The sequence below is a fragment of the Diceros bicornis genome, chromosome 16, assembly GCF_020826845.1.
Source record: "Diceros bicornis minor isolate mBicDic1 chromosome 16, mDicBic1.mat.cur, whole genome shotgun sequence".
NCBI lineage: Eukaryota > Metazoa > Chordata > Mammalia > Perissodactyla > Rhinocerotidae > Diceros > Diceros bicornis.
The window spans coordinates 56,577,613-56,602,233 of NC_080755.1; positions in this window are offsets into that span (position 1 = coordinate 56,577,613).

Below are 24,621 nucleotides of genomic sequence, written 5' to 3' on the forward strand. Positions count from 1 at the left end.
AAGAGGATAAATATCAACACACACACACACACACACACACACATCATATTCACACTCCTGCATATAAAAGATAAAGATAAAATCATAAAGGCAGCTTGAGAATAAAAGAAATATTATATAAAAATGAATAATGTTTAAGTCATAAGACAATGCATTGACATCTCCAAAATGCTGAAACAACAAGAAACTCACTCCCAACACCAAATTCTATGCATAGTAAAAGTATATTTCACCAAAAATGTAGAGATAGACTTTTTTCAGACAAATTGAAGCTGAGAGAATACATTACCAAGGGATCTGCAGTACAAAAATATTAAAAGAAGGACATTTGGCAGACGGAATATAGTACTAAACAGAAATGTGAATCTCCAAAAAGAGGTGATGAGCAACAGAAATGGTTAAAATAAAGGTGAATCTAAATTACATTTTATCATTTTTAATCTCTCTAAATGAAAATTGAATGTTTAAAGAAAAAATAGTACCAATATTTTGAGTCAAATGTATGTAAAGTAAAATGTATAACAGCGATAGCACAAGAGGTGGGAAGGAGAAATTGGGAATATGCTGTTCTAAGAGTTATATATTACATGTGAAAAAGTATAATATTCATTTCAATCTACACTTTGGTAAATACAGAAACGTATTATAAACCTTAGATAAAGGGAACAGAAAGATAATCAAAAAAGTCCATGGGAAGAGGGAACAAACAAAAATATGGAATAAATAGTACGAAACTATCAAGATAGATTTTAATCCAACTATTTTAAAAATTGTATTAAGAACAAGTGATCTATTCATAAGAAATTACTTAGGAAAACAGGTTCTGACTGTATTCTGTCTATAAGAATCACATTTTAAATAAAAATATGTACATTGGTTGAAAATTAAATTGTTGAAAATATATATAGCATGCAACATTAATCAAAAGAAAACTTTAGTGGCTATATTAAATCAGAAAAGGTAGACTCTAGTAAGGAATATTACAGGGGAAAAAATATTTATACCTGCAAAGCTATCTCAGGTCCAGATAGCCTCTCTGGTGAGTACTCTCAATATTTAAGCAAAAAATTATAGCCATTGTTAACAAAATTATCAAAAATAGAAGAGAACACTTCCCAGCTAATGTTGTGAGGCCAATATTATCCCAACACCAGACATAGACACATCATTTCTCAGAAAACTCATCATAGCAGTAAGGAAGAAAAACCATATGCAGACTGGAAAGGGACAAATAAAATTACCACTATTCACAGACCGTATGATTGTCCACATGGAAAATCTCAAATAAACTATTAAATGTTGCTATATCTAATAAGTAAGTTGAGTATTTTCACAGAATACAACATCAATATACAGAACTTACTGTGTTTCTATAAACTGGCAATAGACAATTGTAAAGTGAAAGCTAAAAAAAATGACCATTTAGAATAACATCAAAAACTTAGAGAAAAATTTTAAAAAATATATGTGTGTAGGATCTGTATGGTAAAAACTACAAAACAATTTTGAAAGAAATAAAAGAAATCTACACTAGATCAATCGGGCACCATTCTTTAAATACAAAAACAGACAGAGAAAAAACAAAACCTTTACTCCTATTTCACAGTACACACCAGAAATTGTCCTGAAATTTATCACCAGGAAATTCTCGTAAGTATCAAAATGACATGCAATTTAACATCATTTAGAGGGTTCCATCAATACTAGCGTTGGAGTCCATCCTCGGAAAGCTTCAAAAATCCTTCTGTCATTTTTCTTCTTTCTGAATATGGCCTAATAGAAAACTCCTGCCTATATGTCTGTCAATGCAATCTCCTCATTCAAAGCAAATTGCTACCTGTTTGAAAGAAAAATAACAGTCTCTAAAACAAAGATGAGTTTTCTCCTCTAACATCTGGTCAATTTATTTTAGATAAAAATGCGTGTAAATTGAGCTGAATATGTTCACAATATTTCAAAAATTATATACAGATAATAATTAGAACATGCAAGTGCTATAGCAGTAGTAGCACAAATCTACTGCCACTGTAATTCCATTTCTTGGACTCTGAAATATAACTTTGATGAAGAAATAAAATGTTTGATTTATATTTAAATGCACATTAATTACCCAACAGCTGAAAAGTCATGGCTCCTACAGTGCTGTACATTTGTTCAATTTTATAAGTTAAAAGGCCTATTCATTGGAAAACTTTTTTCTTTTAATTTTTATACACTCTCAGTTAATTTATTTAAATACCTGTTTATATTTTCAACTCCTATTATACATCTGACGATATTTTAATTTTTCCCGTAACTTCAAAATTGTTTCTATTTTCCTGTTACTTTTTTCTGTTGCTTTGGCCCAATTTTGCATCACTTTATTACTTTTTTGTATGCATACTTCTTATCATCTATTAAATCTTTGTTATCAATCTATATTTTCAAGCTATGTATTTCTATCTAGTTTTTCTATAGCATGTATCCTATCTGATCTCATTGAGAAAATTTACATATTGAATTTGATGTGTTTGATCCATTTTTGGATCAAATTCTATTGTGATGTAGGTTATTCACTTAAATTTGTGTTCTTGTTGTTTTTTATAGTAGTCATGCTCTCATTTTTCTACTTATTTCTTCTATTTAGCTCATACTCTTTAATGGGTATCAAATATCATTTTGGTAAAGTGCGTCCTTGGTGGGAGATGTTCCAAAACCTAGGCTCTGGCCCCTCCCTGGTGTGTTGAAGGGAGGTATTCAAGGGTCTAGGCTGGAGTTCACTGTTTCTGTAGGGTCCCCCTCCCACATTTACCAGGAGACTGCTTCAGAGAAACTTCTTTTATTTCTGACAGAGCTTATCTGCAAGACAGTACAAATACTTAATAAGTTCTTAAATTTTTAATAGGCTCCTCATATGTTTGATTTCTATTAGTTTCATGTGCTGTATCTTGTTTTCTGATATCTCCAGATTGTTGAACAGTGTCCAGAACATTATATGTGTTCAATAATATTTGATGAGTAAATGAAGGAGCAAGCATACACATGTTTAAATTAAATAATTAATAACTTATTCTTGATAAATAGTACTGTAACAAACATCAATTCCTTTTATTGCATCTTTAAAATATCACAAATAGGTCTTAAGAATGATCTAGGGGGCCAGCCCAATGGCATAGTGGTTAAGGTCACACACTCCGCTTTGGCGGCCCGTGGTTCGCAGGTTTGGATCCCAGGCGCAGATCAGCACGCCACTTGTGGAGCCATGCTGTGGCGTCACCCCATATAAGGTAGAGGAAGATGAGTATGAGTGTTAGCCCAGGGCCAGTCTTCCTCAGCAAAAAGTGGAGGATTGGCAATGGATGTTAGCTCAGGGCTAATCTTCCTCACAAAAAAGAAAAAATCATCTGGCATCTTGTTTTTTCCATAGCTGGACCACTATTAGATATTATTCATCAGCCTGCTGAACTGTTCATTTTCAGAGACATAGATACCACCCCAAAATGTTCTGATATCCTTGTTTTTAACTGTCATGGCCTGCTGAATCAAAGCATCTAAATTTGCTCCAAGTTCAATGTTGTTTCCTTCAAGAATTAACTCATATTTTGGGGTTTGAGATACTGAAGAACAATGCCTGGTCTCATCCAAACCTTGCAGATGTTTTTCACCCAAGAAATTTCAGATTTGAACAAAGGACCTGTTCTCCTGAATAATGACGTTGGTGCGGAAGTGAGCATACGCAGACCCTCCTATTGTTAAGGAAGCCCAATGTAACACCCCTGATCATGTTCTGTGCTTGACTAGACAGTCATTTTCATTCTTGTAAAGAGAGTTGATTCCTTCTAGAATTCACTTATTACATACAAGTGACAGATAGATTTAAATTTTGGTGGCCCTGCCTATGACCACGCCCTTTAATTAGCATTTCTTTGTTGCAAAATACAAAACAGATAGTGTTGGTGTTGGCCCCTCAAAGACCATACAGGAACAGAACTATATACACTTCTCTATCATAGAAGGGGTGACCTCTGGGTTAGGTGAGCTAGCTGGGATAATAATTCTAACTTATTCTAGAAATTGTTTGGTACACTTAGTAACTGATACCTTAGATAGGTGTTCAGCTGGCTATTCCTTACATAAGCTTTGGTTGTGAATGGAAAATAAGTAAAATATTGATTAGTTATTAAGCCATAAATAGCCATGATACAATGTGGAGAGTGTTAAAATAAATGTTCAAAGTGTCATGAAAGCACAATAGAGAAAAAATGTTCACTTGGAATAGATTTTTATAATGTATAGCTCTGTGAAAATCTTCCTTTTAGTTAACAGTGGACTTGTTACAGTCTCACCACCAGTCACACCACCTCCTTTGCTCTGCCAGATTTTTCTTCCCTGCTATCGAATTAACTTTATATCTTTGTTACACACAGGTAGATCCTTCCCTCGATCTTTCTTATAAGAGCTGAGCTTTGGTCAGTTCAGTCTAGACAGTAAAAACCTGCAATGCTTTTCTTAAATATATCATTGCTGTTTGCTTTTGAATCTAAATTAGGTATTGAGTCTCACTTCTTAATTGAAATGTGATTAACTTGATTTTAACCCTTTCCTGATCTGATAATATATTTATGCCTCAATCTTTTATTTCTCAACAAACAAAGAACTTTGTTATACTGACAAAATACACTTTAGTGTAGACTGACAAAAACAGACACGCTCCAATAATCACATTAAAGGCATCTTATATTGGAAGAAATGTATATTAATTTTTGGAAATAATTTCTCATGTAACTCCAATTGCTGAAGGATCTTTGAAAGAAATGTTAAATTATAAATAATAAGCACTTGTTAAAAGATGTTGTTGTAGCCTCAAAATATTCTGATGTTGATAATTTTAAGAAAGTCATTTTTCCAGGCTTAATAGAAATACACAAGCAGCCAAGTAGACAATGATGTATCATGTGTTGCTAGGGAGAAAGGAGAACAATCATCAATGTTTAATATTCCACAAGTTTGGGGGAAATGAAGCTGCTAACAATGGCTAGACTTTGCCTTTTCTACTGCTCAGAATATAGCTGGGAATTGGGAATTATGCTTGGGAATAAACTCTTAAGCACATTTGTAGTGTGGGATAAAGTTCTCACTGGATGAGTGATGTTCATTCAACTAGAGATGATTTTAAAGGGATAGAATGTAGGCCAGCAGATTTCTGTGACACACTCCTAACCTTTCTGTACATGCGTTGCCTTTATTTTTTATATCAATTGAATGCTGCGGTTCCCAAAGGTATTATTCATAAATAGGATATAGTTCCTCAAAGAGGGAAAAGAGAAAAAACTAGCCCATAACATACTGACCCCTGGGAAATAAAGCACCAAATCTTTTCTCCTTTAACTCCGACGGAAGCCTATATTTTTTTATCAGTCACTTTTTCAGAGGAAGAAATCACTATAGTTTCACCATCTATCTCTGTTTCTATTAGGTTGTCAATTTGGTTTGAGTTTTCATTAGAGTTGGATTAACAGCTGGAAGGAAGAGTTGTCTCATCCAAACATGCACCAGGGGGCAATGAGAAAAATCTATTAAATTTGACATAGGACAATGGTACTTATTCAAGAAGACACTTTGAACATTTGTAATGGAAAGGCAACCTTTATAAAAATTGTTCAGATATTTCTTACAAATGTAGGACTCCAGAGTCTATTTAATTGAAAAAGCAATCTAATTCAACAAAGGAGAAATAAAGTGCTATCTCTATATGTACTATTAATTAAGGAAGTATCATAAATTAAGGAACTAACGTAGGGCGCCAAAGAAAAATGCAGTAAAATTCCAAAAGCTATCAGTGCCAGAATCTAATCATTCCACGTAATAAAAGATACATGTTATTCCTAGGTTTGTCAACTGGAATGAAAGAAAAAGGATTTGGGGATTGCTATAGCTATATAGCTATATATATATATTTTAAAAATAGTTGAAATAAACATGATATATATTAACATTTACTAATTTGGTTAATGGCAACACAAGAGTCTACTGCATTCATTTCTGGATTTTTATATATATTTTAAATATTTTGTAGCTTTCTTCAGTACAAAAAATAATGAAAACTTTTGGAAGAGAAAGCAGGTTGTCATCAGTGATTGATGAAAAATAAATTTGATAAAGAAAGCCATAATATTTGTGTGGTTAAATGTAGATTATAAATTACTTTCTATGAGTTTAGACTTTCTAATAAAAACCTAATGAAATATTATCCATAACCAATGAAGAAATAAAATAAACGTGTCCAGTTTGGAGGTAAAACAAGGACCTGCCTACGTGAAGAGTAACCAGAAAAAAAAAAATCCATTTCATTGTTTTCCAAGGAGTGTTGCATATTTATAGACTGAAAATCTTGGGTCAAATGGTACAGAAGTTAATGGATTAGAGTTACATAAAGTACAATTCAAAAGATTATTTATACTTTATTAGACCAATCCCATGTTGTATGGGGAAAATAAAGTGCTATGTTTGAATTCTATATTGCTATTTACTTTAGGCAGCTCCTAAAGAGAGAGAGCTCTTTAATTATCATTCTTGTATTACTATTTGATACTAAAGGAAGTACCACTTCATCTCTTACCACACAAGCCATCGTAAAATTTTAAACAGCCAGTTATGCAGTTATACAATATATAACTTTCTCCTTTAAATAATGAAGACATTCATAGGCATATGTTTTCTTTTAAGTACCTGTGTGCTGTGTGCCATAAGTCAATTTGACCTCCAGGTTGCTACTCCAGTTGTAAATATTCCTTCTGTCGATTGAAAATTGTCCTCACTTTCAGTCTACCAAGCGTTAGGTGTAGAAATCAGATATTTCCCTGGCCCTGTTTTAACAGGTTGGACTGCACTTCTTGATAGAAGTGTTTTAATTACTTTTCCTTTGTGACTCTTCTTCAAAATTGAAATTCAATTGTCTATCATGATGCATTTACAGAGATTTGAAACATGTTCATGAAATATTCTGAGCAGTTACCTATAATAAACTATCAAATTGCTATAATGTGTTTTCTCATAGCCCTTTTTCTCAGGAATATTTCATTCATAATAGCAAAGTCTTATTCTTTTGCAACATACAAAAGCCTCCTGATACATATCTCTGTACAAAATTGTGTCACAAGCAATGTGTACAACGCAGAAATAATAACTGTTTTACTTGGCATTCATTCTCTTGTGGCTCCCTACATAAGCAATACAATCAAAATATTTTCTAAGATGCAAAAGACGACATTTCAAATTGTAGAAAATAATGAAAGCAATTGCATTATTTAATTATTTGTTGACATTCACTTATGTATGGAATGTTTAAATTACAGACCTGCAAAAGGAGATAGGGAGGGTCATTAGTCAATCTGAGTGATGAGACTAGTTGGAGGTTAACATTCAGAGTATTGTTGGTGGAACAGTAGGTCAAGGGTGACTATATGTGGCCCAAGCTCTTGTGTATTGTTTTCTTTTGGATCGTCTTTGGTCAGGAACCTGAGATTTTTCTAGGCAGAGCCTGATTCTACTGTCTAAACATATTGAGGCTTTTCTGCCTTTGATAAGACAGCCAAGTCAGTTTGACCCTCATGAGTTCTTTCCCTAATCTATGATTGAAGAATGGTATTTATACCCTGTTTTGTGAGAACTTAAAAGTTCACTAATGTATAATTTCTGAGACATTCATGAATATATTAGTTTAGAAAAAGAAAAAACAGTTGATATTAAATAGAAAAATCAGAAAATAAGAGAGAATTCATGCTAATTACAATATCATTGTTAAAATTAAAATTTTAAAAAGATGAAATCCTGGAAGAGAAAGTTGAGACTATTTTCAAAATAGAGAACAAAATATAACATGTTAGACAATGCTATATAAATGAAAATATGGAAGGTCAATCAGAGTTCTATCATCCATTTAATAATTCCAGAAAAAACAAAGAAAACAGGAAAAAAATAAATAAATTTCCAAAGCCAAAAGAGAAGATGATTTCCTGAAGCCAAAACTGTGGTGTGACTACTGACTTTAGAGCAATATGAGTGGAAAAAGAACCACAGCAAGAAAAGTTTTCTCCAAAAATATCAGAATAAGAAATTAATCAAAGTATAGTTAAATTCCAAAGATATAGGTAGATAGATGATGGATAGATAACTAGATAGAGAGAAAGTTACCTTCTCACCAGAAATCAGATTGATATCAGAATTATAAAGTATAAAACTGTATGTTAAAATACAGATAGTAATGCTTCTAATGTTCTAAAAATTTAACTCAGAACTACTGTTCAAACTAGCAGTCAAGTATAAAGGGTTAACAAAAATATATTATGAAAACTCTTTTGAAATTTAAGTCCTATGCAATCTATAGGAAGCACATATACATGTACACACACATTTATTTATCCTATGATATACCAAAAAATAATCAAAGAAAAGAAGTTGAGTCAGCTTCAGAAAAGACAATGAACTGATTTATGGGTGAAATGAAGTGAAAACCTAGGATAGTAGATGCATAAGATAGCTAGAAAAATTCCTATAAAAACAACAATAATGATGATTTCACAAGTAGTGTGGTAAGATGCTAGATCTTCTTAGGTATGAGAGATGAGAGAATTTTTTGCATTTCTTTTGTTAAAAATGCACAACTATTGATTAGAGGTAATTTATCTAATGTAGCTCCCTTCCCACCACTGCAAACTCCACACTGCACGCCCTCCTCAACCAGATGGCTGTTGAGACATTTAGGCAATGGTTCTGTTTGCAGCCTCTGTAGCCTTCATCTCTGTTGAGGAAATCATAGAAGAATACTGGAATCTGTCCTCCATGAGCTGGCAATCACCTGGATAGCAGCAGCAGAGCACAGACCCAAGGGCAGAGGATGGTGTAGCCCAGGACTTGAGGATTCTTTTGACCCAAAAAGGCAGTTTGACATCTACCCCAAACTGTAGACTTCCCATGTCTGTGTGAGCTCCAAAATCTCTGTAGTGAATCAAACAAATATGTAGAATAAACTCTATTCTTGAGACACCGAACTGAAGGAAGAGTCTACAGCGCAGGGGCCTACGATAGGACGTGACAGCCTGCCTTGAAACACAGAGACCACTGGAAAATTAGCCTCTTGGCTTTGCATCACTACAGGATGCCTGATATTAAAAACCGTCCTACAACCAGACCTACTACCTGAACCATCAGACCAAGTGACCTAACAGGGAAAGCTGTCCTTTTATCTTTTGGGTGCCAGGTCAGAGACAAGAGATTCATGATAAATGAAAAGACAACATGTCCAGTGTAATAACTACTAGAGGAACCATATCAACACCAGAACGTAAAGGAAACAGGAACAAGAAGATCCCATTTATTTCAAAAGAAATTAAATAACTTTTTTTGAACTTATATGATATTGAGCTAAACATATCATAGATAAATTAAATATGTATCAAAATTAATGGTTTGAAAGGTCAAGCACAGGGCAAAAACACAAAAACAAATAGACATGAAAACCCCTCCGATAGATATAGGACTATTCAGGTTATCCTTTATTGAGTCAGTACTGGTAGTTTTGTTTTTCAAGAAATTTTTCAATTTTATCTAAGTTATTACATTCGTAGGCATAAAGTTGTTTATAATTTTTTTTATTTTCATTTTAATATCTGTAGAATCGGTACTGATTTTATCTCTCTCATTTTAATATTGGTAATTTGTGTAATATTTCCTTTTTTCCTAGTTGGCCTGGCTAGAAGTTTATCAGTTTTATTGACCTCAAAGAACCAACTTTAGATTTTATCTATAATTTTTCCATTTTCTATTCATTGATTTTGGCCCTGGGCTTTATTATTTTCTTTCTCCTCTTTATTTTGGGTCTAATTTCCTCTTCTTTTTCTAGTTTGTTAAGGGGAAAATGGGGTCAAATAATTGAGACAATACTTCTTTTCTAAAATCAAAATTTGACATATGTTTTTACTCTCCTTCAGTTTAAAAAAATTTCTAGGGGCTGGACCCGTGTAGCCGTTAAGTGCTCCGCTTCTGCTGCCAGGCGTTTGCAGGTTCGGATCCCGGGCATGCACTGATGCACCGCTTGTCAAGCCGTGCTGTGGCAGCATCCCATATAAAGTAGAGGAAGATGAGCACGGATGTTAGCCCAGGGCCAATCTTCCTTGGCAAAAAGAGGAGGCTTGGCAACGGATGTTAGCTCAGGGCTGATCTTCCTCACAAAAAAAAAAAAAAAAAATTCTAATTTTTGTTTTAATTTCTTCATTAAAGTGTCAAACTTCCTATAGATCACATCTGGTGAAATTTTCATCCCAAACATTTTATTTTTCATCTCTAGATGTTTGATTTGTATCACTTTTATATTGACTGTATCTTTACCTACTTGGACATTTGGAACACAGTTACAATAATTTTTAAAATTTTCTTGACGACTAATTCTAACATCTGTGATTGTTCTAGATTGATTTTGATTTATTACTTTATATTCTAATTATGATTTCTATTATCCTGTTTTTTAATATTCTAGTAAATTTTAACCGGATGGTAGTCATTACGATTGTTTTTAGTGTCATACCTAAAAAATTTTTGCATAGCTCAAGGTCACAGTCATTTTCTCCTATGTTTTTGTTTAGAGTATTTAAAGAATTAGATTTCATAGTTATGTTCATAAGTGATTAGAATTTAGATCGTGCATATGGTGCAGGGTATGGACTGAAGTTTTTTTTTTTTCCTTCTTTTGAACCTTTAATTGTTCCACTGCCATTTCTTGGAAGACTATTCTTTTTGTACTGAATATCTTTGTAACTTTGCAATACATTTTTAAGATATATTTAATGTTTTTGCTTATTCTAAAATTTGAGTCAACTGTGGGACGGTTTCAATTGATTCATTATCCTCCTCAGTGTGAGTCATTTTTTTGTATTGCTTTGGTTGCTTTGTAATTTTTAATTGGATGTCAGATATTGTGAGTTTTACCTTGGTGGGTATTAGATATTTTGTTTTTCTATAAATATTATTAGCTTTGTTCTGGGATGCAGTTAAGTTACTTGGAAATAGCTTGATCTTTTCAGGTCTTTCTTTTAAGATTTAGGCAGGCTTGAAGCCAGGCTTATTCTAGGGCTAATTATCGCACACTACATAAGGGCCTTATATAAACTTTACAGAATGTTCCATAAGGCTTGAGGTTTTCCAGGCTAGCTGTGGGGATAGATATTATTTTTGACCCCGTGTGAGTGAATGTCAGACAATGTTCTCGCTAATCTTTTTGGGTGATTCTTCCCTCGGTTTTGCAGACACCAGCCACTGGGCACCTCTAAGTGAGGGGTCTAAGTTGATCTAAGTCTAACAGTGTTCCCAGGGAGAAAAGGAGCATCTGGGCAGCTTGTGAGAATTGGCTTTCTTTGCTACATTACTAGAAGAAAGTAAGGAAAAATTATCCATCATACAATAGTGAGAGTGAAAATACACAACTATTTAGCTAAAAACAAACATTAGGAGAGAAGAGCATCCACAGGCAGATATTGAAAGAAACTACTACAGAATGTATGACATAAAGAAGAAAGATACATTCTAATCTGTTTCAATCTACATTATAATTAGAAGCATAAAGTAACATATATACACACGCATATACATATATGTTATTTTTTCTTTTACCTTATTATGTGTTATGTTCTGTAATATTCTTTTTCTGAGAGATTTTCCCTAAAAATTTTTTTACTGACAAATGTTAGACTAAAAATATGAATAACAGCAACATTGTTTTGTTGTTGTTGTTTTGTTTTTGATTTTTGGTTTTAGTTGTGCATTACTAGTGCAGTATTGGGGCTTCGATTAGACACAATATCCTATTCCATGAAACACCAAATCGCCCAAATTGATCTTACAATTTGCAGAATTTTGTTACTTTAACTGCACCCACAGTCATAACACAATCTTTTTTTTTCTACATCAATATTTCTGTTGTAGTAGGTCATGATTTTCCCTGGATTTCCTCCTGAAAATTGATATAAATACAGAATTTTACCAGGTGAGTCTTTGATTTTTCTAATAAGTGCCTTTCTTCACTCTGGCGTGGACTCTAAGGTCATTATGCAAACGAGCCCACCTCTTGAATTTATGTCTCTCTAAAATGCCTCTGTCTATGGCAGGAAGACATATCTGTGCCATTCAAAGATCATATTTCTGCTTATTTAGTTTGAAATCTTGAAGAAGCTTATTTAATTTACTAAGATGGATGATTCAGCCAAAAAATCTTATGTTAATAGGTGTTATGATTGATATTCCAGGCTTTATGATTCACAGTTTCTCATCTATGCAATACATGAACAAAATACATGCTGTCAGTTAGGAACCCGAGAGATCCTTGTAGTCTATACTAAAAAGGTTGTAATTTTCCTTTGGAAAGTTCAGAATTCCCAAGAAGTTTCCTTTTATCTATTTTTAGAATTCCCTGGCCAATATACCATATATTCCATATTGAAGTCCATTTAGCTGTCAATATATGTGTGCAATAACATAAAAATTGTTCGTAAACCATATTTCATCAACTCCAAGTTACCACTGACTGTAATTTGTCCTCATAGGTCACGTACAAGATAGGATTATCATTCTAAGTTGTTGATTGTGAGATATTTCTCGATTACTTATATGCAAATTTGTGAGAAAATATGCATGTTAAGATCAGTGTAATGTGCTCTAACTTTAGCAAAGTAAGTGTAAAATATTTTGAACGACCGGTCAGACAAGCTTCTCGTTTTTCAATGAAATAATGGAGCAGGTTGATTTTGCAGATAGTTTTTCAATTGTTAATTTATTATGAATATTACATGAAATCTACGGTTATAAGTTCTGCTGCATAAAGTAGTGCATCATGCAGCGGGGATCCAGGGGACCAGATTGACTCTTTTGGGAATTCTGTGGCGGTAAATGCTGGGACTTCAGGCAGTTAACCTGAGCATGCAGGTTCTTTAGTTGCGTCTCTACAGTTAATTGGTACATGATCGCATGATGTTAAGTGTCCACTGCTGGCAAAAATGGATTATCAACTTTCTTTAGAAACTCCAAATATACATTCAAAGAAAACTAAGGAGGACTTTATGATATGATGTGGTGCCACTTTGATGGATGGTACTTAGTAAAGGATACCACCTCCAAGATGCCACGTGATTCTCTTTTAAATAAAATTTTATGAATTTTGCCTAGTGTGTTTGTCTTGTGCATTCAGCCAGATTCAGGGGAATCTTGCAGAGTTCCAAGGGATAGTAAAATAGTTTGTAAGGGCCGCTGAGAAATAGCATCCTTCAGCACTATTTTAGGGTTGGTAAGATATCAGGTTGTTAAGTGATTGTTTTTAAACCCTTATGTCTGGAAGTAGAAAAACTCAAAAGTAGGTGTCAGTCCATGATGGGATGTTATCAATGAAAGCACATTTGAGTGTAAAATAAACATCTTGCAAAAAATGACTTCAAGTTAAAACTCTAAAAGAAATCTAAATTGTTTAATATATAAAATGAATAACTACTATATAAATTTTAAAATACAGGAAACACAGAATAAATCTCAAAACATTACATTTCCATGTAAAGAAACACTGACAAAGATTCAGACTTTAGTCGGCTTCCTGAACCTTCTCCTAGGCCTCTTAGTGCACTGCCTGCCTGGGATAATGGAATAAAGAAAACTAAACAGATGTTTGTACTGATTGACACACTTGACTTAAGTCAACGTACTCACCTCCAAGCTTTATGAAAGCCATGGATCTAAAACTTTGGATGGTGTTCAGCCAGGAGATACTCAGTTAAAGACACACAGAATCACAATCAAGAAATGTTAAAGATTCATAGAAAATAATAAGCTGGAGCTCTTACACTTTAAAGGAATTTGTTAGCCACCTAGTCACCATAATAGACACTTTATCTTTCTTAAACTAAAAATCGAAGCCCTAGAATTTCCAGAAGAATTGGAATCTGACAAGGCTCAACCCTATATGCAAAGCCCTCTAATCCCACCTTTCAGTGTGGATGGTTATGGGACTCACTCCAGGTTCATCCCTGTGCACAGAGAGTCTTTCAGAAACAGGATCCCAAATTCCAGTTTCAGTGTAGATGTGACTGCACAGCAGAACCTAGAAGCTCGGTGAATGTTTCAGGCAACAGCAGCACAAATGGGTGTAAACAACTTAAGTAAACACTGTTTGAAGTCACAGTTCAGATTTCTTTCCAATAGGAACAGTCACATCTTTCTTTCTTTGCATGTTCTCCATGCTTATTCCTGTTATAAACATGATTGGCAGGATTTCAACCAGTTATTCAGGGTTGTCTTGCTAGCAGATAAACTCCATGAACTGCATGCACGGGCCGACTGCATGCACAGGCTGACTGCATAGATAAACCAAATGATCTAGAAAATAGGAATTTGTAAATGCAGTCTCAGAAAAACTGGCAGAGGCATTTTTTGCATTCTGCCCCAGTAGGTCAGACTGAACACAAATAAACATTTGTGAACTGAGCAAAGGTGAAAGAGCAGATGAGAATCTTGGGAGAATGACTAACATAGCTGAATGCCATTTGGGAATTGAAGCCACTGAAACTGCTCTTCAGGGCCACATTTGTCTGTGGCCTCCACCCGAAAGTTCAAAAGCAATTTTAAATCACCTTTTTTTCAGAGCTGAGATGCAGATTCTGCCCAGATTGAGACAAATGACTCATCATGTGTAACCTGCTGGTCAAAAAATGGGGAAGACACAGAGTCAAGATTTATGGCCCTCAAGTTAGCAATCCTAAATTATAAAGAAAAAGCATGTGGGCCCGTCAGGATCAAGAGAGGTGCTGATTTCTGACAGTAATAAAAACCAAAAATGGTTCATGAGATTTTAGTCTTCCCAGTGTATAACATCATAAGCAGGCTGTAAAGACACAAGAAAATTCAGTGTTTTAATTGATTTTGTCAAGTACTGCTAAAAACTCTTCTGGAAAAAAAAAAAAGGACTTGTCAAATTTGAATACTGCTAGCACAATCTAGGAATCGGAATCCAACTTACACTCACCTCCGTGTGTATTTCTAGAACTCAGAGTTCCTTGTTCCAGCCTGAAAATATGTGTCAGTGAATAGACATTAGGCTAACTAATCTATGTTGTGAAAAAATAGTAATCTTTGTTTTCAGGTCCACTCCCACTCTAAAATTGTCCAGGCTTTTGTGGAAAGGGAACATATCTCTATATAAGGCAATATAGACACTTATTTCCATATAAAGTTTGTAGAGGAATTGCAAATTTCTTAAGGACTCAACCCTGTTTATTCTGTTTCTATAGTTGCAGAAGACAGATGCAGTATAAATACCAAATTAAATTATAAAATAGATGTTATGTAAAGAGTTCAGTAACCATTCAGCATCCTGAGGCAATCTCCTTTGCCCTAATGACTACAAGAACAAACTCCCAATAGGAAATACTGGTCTGAGCAATATAAAATCACGAGTAGGAAAACCCAGCAGATTATCCTCATCAATTCTTGTTCTAGATAAAATCCTAAGTTTTGTCACTAATAAGCATGTTGTAAGTTATTGCTGTAACTTGTACATAATGTAAAATCTTATCATTCATGTAACTGAAAAATATTTCCAGACCCCTGACTCATCTTGGCTATCAAGCTACTTCTTGCCAACCGGGTCTGGTTTAAGTATATCAAAGAGATGGCAGGTTATGGAATTAAACAAACAAAACTAACTAAACTGGTTCTTCTAATAAGTAATGACTTTCTGTTTGACTACTTTTCTTTGAGACTCTGGTCTCCAAATTGGCAAATTCATTCATTCCTGATAAAATGGGAATTTACTGAGTAATTTCTCTGTTGTCTTGATAAACATATTTGTTTAATGGCTTCTTGCTGCTTATATTTTTTTTTCCCAATGCTCTATTTTCCTAGACATAGATTCCTCCAGTCAAGCGATGTGTTCTACCTGGAAGTAGTTGACTGGCACCAAATACAATGCAATATCTCTGGCTGGCCAGTCTGAAGTTGCCAAGAACCAATGTGAAACCAATGTTTTACATATATCATATTGCAGAACTAATTAGTACCAAGAACATAAACCTGGCTAGCCTGTCATTAGCAGTTTTGTTTTGCCTTACCTTTCCCAACTTAACGAGTTCCCTAAAATCTTACTGGATATAACTTTATTAATTCAGTCCACCTACCCTTCTGAAGATGTCTACTAACTGAGAAAAGTGTACACTGTCCTATATTCATGGATTTAATTTTCTAGGTGAACCTGATCAGAACATATCAAAATTCCTACTAGGAAAATAATTAAGCAAATAAATCAAATTAAATTGTAAATCTTTTAGGAATTTTCTCAGCTTGACTCAGATCATTTCCACTTTAAAAATACATATAAATTGTTGCATCTGTGCTGACAAACCAGTCTTTATTAAAAAAAGATAACTTTTCACCACTATCCTTACCAGGCCATCTTTGGGAATAAGCTCATTTTTGTTGCTGGTTGGTCTAGTTTTTGAACAAACTGAGAACCTTTGAAATAGCAGAATATCACCAACGGCAGGAAGAAAGTTAGTCTTAATTTGTGCATAATCATTGTGTGCATAAAATTGCTAGCCCTGGTGACACATTTGTTAGAAAATGACCCAAACATATTGACAAAACTTTTGTGATTTTGAACAACCTTCTTTCAAATTATATCTCCTACAACTTGATTTATGTCATTGAGATTTACTATTTCTTAAACAATTACTTCTGATATACCTTTGTGGGGAAAGAGGGAGAATCTCCCTCTGCCCTTTCCCTTAAGGTTCTTATGGCTGGCCAAATAATTAACAAGACAGGTTAGCAGGAGAAAATAATACCAAGTTTAATAACATGTATACATGGGAGAAACCAGGGACACTGCGTTTCTCAACACAATAGCAGAAATTCCCGTCTTAAATACCTTGTTCAGCTAAGGACAAAGGAGGATGTTGGGGGTGGGGGAAGTCAGTTACAGGAGATTACCACTAAGCACAGTAAATAGGATGAAGGTTATTATGCAGATTTAAGGCCTTGCTTTCCACATTGATAAGTTTCTAGAAATGAGGTCATCCCCCGTCTTCCCAAGACAGAGAGGGAGATACCTTTACAAGTGGAGATTTCCCTTATAAATGTAAATGTTTGTCTGGCAACTCCTCGAAGGGCCATCCAGAGAATGTGACCAGAGAGGCAGAACTTGTGATAAGATGGGCTTGTTGGTGCCTTTCCTATTGTAACACCTATTTTACATTATATTACAGCTATCAGATAGAAGATCTGTTCCAGGAAGGAGTTACTATGTCAAATTCTTTAGGCAGTTAGTGGGGGAGGTCAAATGTCCGTCAGAGAAAACAATCAAGGTAAAGAGATATATTTCAGAGTGGCCAAATTTTGATCTCCCACACCTTCAAGGACACTATTAAGCTATTTATAATCACAATTAAATGTAAAACAGCCAGAAAGGCTGTTCCTGCCTAAATTTCCCTTCAAAATGAATAACAAATACATTATTTTGCTTACCGGACTCTATTACTCAGTTTTTTCGAGAATCACCCTGAATAACAAAACTCCCTGAATGTGTTTTGTTTTCTCCTTTACTGGTCTGTGGATTGGGTGGAGAAGCTCTGTTTTAGGCCTTCAGTCAGTTGGCCTCAGCCTTAGGCTTTGCGTTTCATTCAGATCTGCTCCATATGTCGCTACATTATCTTTGGATCAGCAGCTAGTTAGTTTACATTCTTCTCATGGTGGGTCACAGATGTGCAGGAGAATAGGCAGAAACATGAGTAGCCTCTTGAAGTCTTGGCTCAGAACTCACAAGATTGTAATTTCTTTACCAATTCCATTGAGCAAACAAATCCCATTGCTGAGCCAAACATCGATAAACTCTGCCCAGTTTCTTACCCTGCAAAGTAAAAAGCTAGGAGGGAATAAATAAAGAACAATAACCTAATCTGCCATAGCAAATTTACATAGTGGAAACTAGGCTTGTAAAGCCTTCCTGGGACTTGCAAATGACCTTGTGCTGTGACAAATATAACAGAAGAAAAAATCTAGCATCACTTCATGTGAAATCTAGGGATATATCTTTAATAAAAAAGAGAGAAATAATAGTCACAGTAATTGAAACTCAGCCTCCCATGAGGCAAAGAGAATGGTGATTCAGAATCAAGAATAAGTGAACTGAAAAAAATCCACTTTACCCAAAGAACCCTTGAATAGTATTAGATACATTTCACAGCCTGAGGAGGCTTTAATAGATTGGACCCCGGAACAAATAATCACAAAAATTGAAAAGGAGCATGTGTTATAATCAACCAAAGGAACATTTGTTATGATCAATTATTTGTTTCTTCATATAGAAACACATGCATATTCAAAGCAATGTAAACAAAATCAGTCTGCTGGAACATGTGTGAATGTTATACCAGTTAGCTGCCAGGACTGGAATCCATTAACCCAGCAGGCAATAGAATCTCAAGGTACTGTGCTTGAGAACTAAAGGATATTATACAGAAATGGATACTGTGATTGGTGAGATCTTGTGATTCTCCTTTGGGGAAGAATTGGAATTTGTTTGTGTTTCATTTATTTGCTTGTTTTTTGTTAAATGTGTAGTTGTATTACGTTAGGTGAAGATAAAGTGTTATTGTACTTCAGAAGTTGAAGTAGGGTGTGATTTTGTTTACAAAGATTGACTAAAGAATGGACGAGGGCATATAATAATTATTGGCTCATTCAATTCCAGTTCAACCCCCTTCTCCCTTGCAGTCTAGCTCATGGTTTATGTTACGTGTGTGACCTGGCTTTTATAAGCAGATGCACAAAAGGAGATTTGAAACAACACAGCAAGGCTGAGAGAGTGATGGGTTTATCTGTGGCAGTGGTAGCAGAGGTGTCTACTTCTTTACTTTGTGGGTGTCAGGCAACAGTGCAGTCACATCTAATTTTGTGATCACGGATTGTAGCAGACACATTGTAGCCATTCAGTCAGAACTTCCTTGTCCCTGCATCGTGACCAAGACAGTGTCATTCTGAGTCAGCAGTCAGGCTTCCTGGATCTATAGTCTCATGATTATGGCAGGGTGGCAGCTCCCTTGGAGGACTAATTCTGGAGTGTTGCTCTGACAATCATTCTTAGAACCTCGACCTAAAGCAAGCTACTCCTTAATTTCCTGAATTAAATATATTTTTTCATAAACAGTCTAGAAAGCTTTGTGTTATCTGAAGTCTGACTTATGTGTGTAATGAATTACTCTGATAGATTTTCTGATATTGAATTATCCTGCCTTACTAGAATATACTGTGGGAGATCAAGATTTGGCCACCCTGAAATATATCTCTTTACCTTGATTGTTTTCTCTGAGGGACATTTGACCTCCCCCACTAACTGCCTAAAGAATTTGACATGGTGTCTCCTTCCTGGAACAGATCTTCTATCTTGATGGCTGTAATGATAATGTGAAATAGATGTTACAATGGGAGGGGCACCAAGCCCCTTTTATCAAAAAACTCTATCTCTCCCTGACCACATTATCTATAGATGACCCTGAAAAGAATTGTCTTCTTGCCCTCTGAAGTCCCAGACCACTAACCACCCCCGACACTTTCCTCGCCTTTAGCTACAATAGTCAACCAAGCAGCTCAGACAGAGGGACGAGTTGCTCATTTCTGAGTTTCTCCCATGTATACATGTTATTAAACTTGGTAATATTTTCTCCTGCTAACCTGTCTTGTTGATTATTTGGCCAGCCATAAGAACCTTAAGGGAAAGGGCAGAGGGGGATTCTCCCTCTCTCCCCACAATACCATACGTGATTATGATGACTTATTTTGCAAATACACAGACATTTATTGATCTACTATTTTCTTAACGATATTGTGTCAGATATCATAATTAAAGCAGTTATATGTTTTATTTTCTCATACTATTGTTATTTATTCTTGAAATCAAGTGTATTAGGGTCCTCCAGAGAAACAAAACCAACAGGATATATGTATATATAAAAGGAGGAATCAGTTCATGCAAGAAGTCCCTTGATCTGTCACCTGTAAGCTAGAGACGTAGGAATATGGATGGTGTAATTTGGTCTGAATCCAAAGGCCTGAGAACCAAGGGAGCTGATGGTGTAGATTCTAGTCCAGGTCTGAAGGCCTGAGAACCAGTAACGTAGAAAGCAGAAGACTGATGTCCCAGCTCAGGCAATCAGGGCCAAGTTCTTCCCTTCTCAGACATTTAATTCTGTTTAGGCCCTCGATGGATTAGTTGATGCCCACCCACATGAGGAGGGCAAACTGCTTCACTGAGTCCACTGATTCAAATGCTAATTTCATCTGGAAAGATCCTCACAGATGTGCCCAGAAATAATGTGTAGCCAAATATCTGGGCACCCCGCCATACAGAGGAGTTGACACATAAAATTAACCATCTTATCAGGTTTACTTTTTAACACACAAAATGAATTGGGCATCTCACTCTCTTTTTTTCTTTATTTTTTAATTTAATTTGATTTATTTTTAAAAATTTTTTGTTTATTGCAGTAACATTGGTTTATAACACTGTATAAATTTCAGGTGTACATCATTATTCTTCTATTTCTGCATGGATTACATCTTGTTCTCATGTTCACCACCCAAATACTAATTGTGACAACATGGATGGACATTGAGGTTATTATGCAAAGTGAAATAAGTCAGAGGGAGAAGGTCAAATACCACATGATCTCACTCTCTTTTTATTATTTTGAAAAAACTTTCCTAAGAATTTATTGGTTTCCTGATATATTTTTATAACTTACTCATAAAGCCATCTGTCGTGTACACACACACACACACACACACACACGGTGTATTTAATAGTGTTTATTTAATAATACTTGCATTTTAACATTATAAGTTTATTAAGATTTTTCATTAATATCGACAATTCAAAATTTTCCAGAAATTTATGACTTTTTTTTAAATTTCTAGTTTATTATTAAATAGTAGTTCATGATGGTCATCATTTACACATACCTGTTTTACCTACTGTTATTCATCTTTAACTTTATATTTTCCAACTTTTCTCCCTTTCTCTCATCATTCACTTTTTTCCTTTCTTTAATTTTATTTATCCGAATTGATAAAATATTTCAATTTTTAAAATCAAAAGTTTATGACAAGGAATATATTAAGATATCTTGTTACCAAAACTTTGCCTAATCATATCATCCCTCTTCCTGCAAGGGGCAACCATTTGTATTAAATTCTTTATTCCTACAGTATTTCTATGCAAATGCTTGCATATATAAATATATTCTTTTTTCAATTTTTACACAAATGGTCATATACTATATGCACTATACTGCACTGTACTTTTTTCACTTATCAATACAATCTGAAGATGTCATCATTTCTGTATATTCAGAACTGCCTTTTTTCCTCAAATGCACAGTATTACAAATTTTATTGTTTTTTATATGAAGTTATTTCCAATCTCTTCCTTTTATAATCATTGATGCAATAATTAACTTTGTACGTACACGATTTTTACATTAAACTTTTTCTTCTCAAAGATTAGGAGCAACCTATGTTCACTATATGCATCATATATACACTAGCCATTGTATATGAACCACTAATATTTTGCCCATTTCGTCATTGTCTTTTGCCTTTACTTTGACCCCCGAGGTAGTTAGTTTTGTAGATTTGCTTTATTTTCTTTTGTTTCAAGGTCACAGATTTATCAATGGCTTCCACATCTTGGGTCGTAGTTTGAAAGTCTTGGGGGCAGGGCTGGCATGCAAAGCAGGTGGTGGGAGCCAGGCAGGACTCTCCCAGCTGGTGATTTGGCTCTGGGTCCTCCCGCAGCCGCAAAGTACCTTAGGCAGGTTCCGCCTCCAGAACTGCTCTTTCTCTTCTTCCCCATCCCAGTGGCCCTGACACTGGGTCGGACTGTGACTATGAGAGCCAGACCAGGACCGGAAATTGTTCTCCTGAGGGATCCTGTTTTCTTCTTTACTTATTGCAACATTTTGTGCTGAAATTAAAATGGAAAGCCCATTCTCTGGAAACAGACGCCTTCATTGAAAAATATTGATTCTTTTATACCTTCACATATTTTAACTTGATGTACATTATTTTACCCATATTTGAAAATCCTCCAAGACTTGATTTTCAGCCAGGTATTTTTTCCACAGCATAGCTGCATTCTCTTATCTGAACTCATGCGTGGCAAAGTTTAATTTTGAACAAAAGTATACATGATTAATATACAAATTAGATTTATTTGAGAATAATTTTATTATATATTGTGACCAGAGGTAGATAAAGCTGTATCCAATGAAAATGAAAATACAGTAGTCTCCTAGAGGGACTACAGGGGATATGTTCCAAGACCCGCAGTGGATGCTTGAAACCGCAGATAGTACCGAAACCTAGACATACCATGTTTTTTCCTATACAGTATAGCATGGATACACTGGACAAAGGGATGAGTCATGTCCCGGGTGAGATAGAGTGGGATGGCACAAGACTTCATCATGTTACTCAGAAGGGCTCAAAATTTGAAACTTATAAACTGTTTATTTCTGGAATTTTCCTTTTAATATTTTCAGACGTTGGTTGACCAGGGTAACTGAAACTGTAGAAAGCAAAATCTCAGATAAGGGGGGACTATTTTAATATGTAATAGAGTTTTTGCAAGTCCTAAATTGTTGAGATTATAGATTATAACTCTCAAAGTAAAAAAAAAGTGTGATCTGGGGGCCGGCCTGGTGGCATAGGGGTTAAGTCTGTGTGCTCCACTTCAGCAGCCCAGTGTTTGCAGATTCTGATCCCCGGTGGGGACCTATGCACCGCTTATCAAGCCATGCTGTGGCAGGCGTCCCACATATAAAGTAGAGGAAGACGGGCAAGGATATTAGCCCAGGGCCAATCTTGCTCAACAAAAAGAGGAGGATTAGCAACAGATGTTAGCTCAGGGCTAATCTTCCTCACCAAAAAAAAAGGTGTGATCTTCTATTTTATCATTCTATTCTGGTCATTATGTATTATGTAATACTCATTAGATGGCTTTATGGATTGTGATAAACATATATTTGCAGTTTCACGTGGAATTTCTCCAGTGACCTATTTACATGTACCCCTGGATGAGTTATGATATGCTATTTGGATCACTATGGATAAGGCTATAACTGATGTTCAGATTTTTCTCCTTAAAATACAATTAATTCAATTAAAAATAGGTTTTACTCAACTCCAAGTTTTCTTTCAAATTAACTAATGTTTTCTTCTGGAACTTTTATTAGATCATTTCCACATTTCAATCTTTAATGCATTTGGAGTTTATTATTTCATCAAATATGGAATGGATGCAACTTCAACTTTTCTGAAATGATTGCTCAGCTGTGCCTTTATTGTTTACCAAAAGCCCATTTTACACACTCCAGATTATAGATATCACATTTATCATATTCTAAATTTCTGTATATGTGAGTCTTTTTCAAGATTCTTTATTCTATTTTCTGCCTATTTATGACCCAATACCCCATTGTTTTAATTATTAAAGCTTCATAGTGTTTTTATCTGATGGTCTAGACTCACTTAACTGCTCTGTTTTTAGAATGTTCCTAGTTATTATTGTTCATTAATATTTATATTAAACTTCAGAAACTTATTTTGTAATTCCAGAGAAATAAAATCACATGATATTTTTATTCAAATTTCTTTAAATTCATACATTAACTTGGAGATACTTTTATGATGTTGAGTTTCTCATTTCAATGGCAAGACATAACTTTCCATTTGTTCAAATTTACTTTTGAGCCTTTCACAAGTGCTTTGAGGTTTCTTATTATATTTTGGGCATTGGTATTGTATGTATTCCATCTTTTGTTAGGATATATGAAGTCTGTCTATATATTAATATTATATCTTGCTACTTAAGAATTTTCTTATTGCTTACAATAGCTTTTCAGTTGATCATTGTATCTGCCATTTGTTTTCAAATTCCTATCTACTGATGTCAACAGATACATCCAGTTAAATATGAAACTCTGGGGATGATCATGTGTGTGGCTTCTTGTTCCTGATCATACAAAGAATGTGTTTACTGTTTCCTCTGCAGGGAAGATGGTGGATTGGGGATGTTTATGTTTATTTATATTCATAAAAACTTGTTAAAAGGCATCCATTCATCCATTCCTCTCTGATTCATTGCTTTCATCATATATGGAGATACATTTCTCTTTAGAAACAATGAAATGATAAATTATATTAATAGTTTCCCAATTTTTGTAATACATGTGCATTCCTACAAATAATTGTACTTTAATATGATGTATTATTCTTTAGTTATAACATTGGATTCTGTTTGCAAATACTGCCTTAGTTTTTCTGCAATAATATTTATAAGTATTTTTGATGTTTCCTTAATGCCTGTAAATGTGATTGGTTAGAGTCTTCTTTTTGATCCAAACTTGAAATAGCTTAGTATTTATATTTACTTAATTAAAATTATGTTTTTCTTATTTTTACATGTTATGAAACAATTTAATTAATTTTGAAATCATTTTTTTTTTTTAAGGTTTTGGAAAAACTCCCCTACAGAACTGTCTGAGCCTGGTGTTTTGGGAC